Consider the following 2,567-nt stretch of genomic DNA (forward strand, 5'->3'; position numbering starts at 1 on the left):
GTGTGCATGTATGTATGTATGTATGTGTGTATACACATGTATTTAAGTGCGTGTGCTTTTGTGTGTATGTCTGTGTGTCCATATATATGTGTGTGTGTATACATGTATGTATGTTTTAAGCTTTATTTTTGATTTGTCAGACACTGATAACACGAGGGATTTCATTGTGATAAATCCAGCATATCTTGAACAAGTTCACCTCCTCCATTATATTTCCATCCCCCCTTTCCTCTTCCCCTCTCTTTCAAGCCATGTTTGGTGGGTTTCGTCATGCCATCTTCACATGTAGATGTGCAACTACTTCCATCTCTTTTTTCTCCCAGTACCCTTTCCTTTTCCCCTCCTTCCTTCCTTCTCCCTCCCATGGACCCCCGGACAGTTCGTATATGCTCATGTCCCATTGTCATTATTGCTACCATTATCACTCCACAAATGAGGAAGAACACATGATATTTGGCATTTTGAGCTTGTCTTATTCTGCGCATGATTGATGATTTCCACTCCATCATTTTTCTTTCTTTCTTTCCTTTTTTTTTTTTTTGCAGTACTGGTGTTTGAACTCAGGGCCTTGACCTTGAGCCACTCCACCAGTCCTATTTTTGTGAAGGTTTTTTTTGAGATAGGGTCTCTGAACTATTTGCCCGGGCTGGCTTTGAACCGTGATCCTCCTGATCTCTGCCTCCTGAGTAGCTGGGATTACAGGCGTGAGCCACTGGCGCCCAGCAGTTTTTTTTTAAATACATTTTTATTCAAAGCAGGGACCCTGTTTCTTGCCAGTCACACTTGGGTCTTTGCAAAAGTCCAGTTGGCACTGGGAAACCTTCTTGTTCACAAGAGTGAGGAGCTCGGTGAACTCTAAGGAGGAGCCATATTTCCCCAGCATCTCACACTAATCTTGAGTGTACCATGAGCCATTCACAGTTTCTCGGTGAGAATAACATCCTTCTGCAACAGAGTAGCACATGAGGAAGTCAGCTCCAGCACGCAGGGTGTAGACTGAGGCCACATCACATCTGTGATGGTGTTGTCCTGCTTGTCTGTCTCGTGATCCTCCACATCCAAAGGAATGACTGGCACATCGTGTTGGTCTCCCTGACATGCCTGAGTGGTAAATATCTTGGGTTTCCCAACCAGGCTCTGACACTTGTCTCCTGTGAACAAGCCAGTTAATGTCTGAATTTCAATTTTGGTGTCATATGTATAGATGTGACTGCCCTCGCCGTGGCTCAGGAAAACACATAAAAAAGCAATCACTGTCCATGTGGCTTGAGGTTGATACCTCGTGGATTTTGAGCAGCAGTTCGTCTGCTTTGAGATCATTAAAGCATTTCCCGTCAAATCCTAGATCTGAAAACCTGTGGGTCAAGTTGTCCCTGTCTGTGCTGGTGCCTTGCTGGCTGGCAGTGTCAAATGCCAGAAGAACCTCTCATGATTGAAGATGAAGGCAATTCCTTTTCTCTTGTTCTCCATCTTGTACTGTTCTGCTGGGTCAAACGTTTCCCTTTTATAAAAGGCATCTGCTTCTGTCATGTTTTGTTTCTCACCTGTAGGAAGCTCATAGCCGGGCATAGCACTGCTCTCCATTTTCCTTTAAATGACATAATTTCATTTTTTTTGTGGACTATGTGTGTGTGTGTGTATAATTTGCTTTCTCCATTCACCAGTTGTTGGGCAGATTCCACAGTCTGTTGTAGAGAGAGCTTCATTAAACATGGTGTACAGGTATCTCTCTTGTTATATTGATTTATAATCCTTTGGATATATGCCAAAAAAATGGTATGGCAGGATCATCAGGTAGGCCTATTTTTAGCTTTTTGAGGAACCTCCACACTGATTCCATAGTGGTTGAATTAGTTTACATTCCTACCAACAGTGTATGAGCATTTGTTTCCCCCCCCACTGTGTGTGTATGTATACATGTGTACATTTATAAGTGTGTGTATATATTTATATATATCAATGATCAAGAGAATAAACATATCTGTCTCCTCAAAAGTTTCCTACTGGCCTTTGTACCTCCTTCCTCCTATTTCTTCTTATCTACCACCTCCACATAAGTGGTGTGTTTTTTTTCTGCTTTCAGTCACTATAGGTTAGTTCACATGTTTTAGGAATTTTTATAGTGGAATTATGCAATATATCTCTGTTTGGTATAACTTCTTTTGTTTGCTGTGGTATTTTGGGATTTATCCATACTGCAGCATATATCTGTACCTATTTTTTTAAGTTTGTTTATCAGCTAACCTGTTAATGGGCATTTGGAGTTGATGGTTTAGAGGTTAGTCTGTAGAACCTTTCATGCACAAGCAGTACACGATGGGTTCTTGTGTCTCTCTAGTGTGAATACTCAGGTGTGGAATGACTTGATCATAGAAAATTGTGTGTTCATTTCCATAATAACTCTTGAGGTAGAGAACATTTTCATGTGCTTATTTGTCCTTGGTATGTCTTTGGTGAAATGTCAGTTCAACTTTTTAGCCCATTTTAACTATTATTTGCTGATTATACGTATATATTCAAGGGTACTTTATATTTAGAGTTATGTATTTATCAGAAGTTCTGTCTTA

General features: G+C 40.7%; 1 pseudogene; it reads right to left on the reverse strand.

The window, feature by feature from the left end:
* Positions 1-745: 745 nt before the first annotated feature.
* On the reverse strand, positions 746-1,539 carry LOC109678967 (caspase-6 pseudogene; annotated as a pseudogene).
* Positions 1,540-2,567: the final 1,028 nt, after the last annotated feature.

This window comes from Castor canadensis, chromosome 15, assembly GCF_047511655.1.
Source record: "Castor canadensis chromosome 15, mCasCan1.hap1v2, whole genome shotgun sequence".
In the NCBI taxonomy this organism is placed as follows: Eukaryota; Metazoa; Chordata; class Mammalia; order Rodentia; family Castoridae; genus Castor; species Castor canadensis.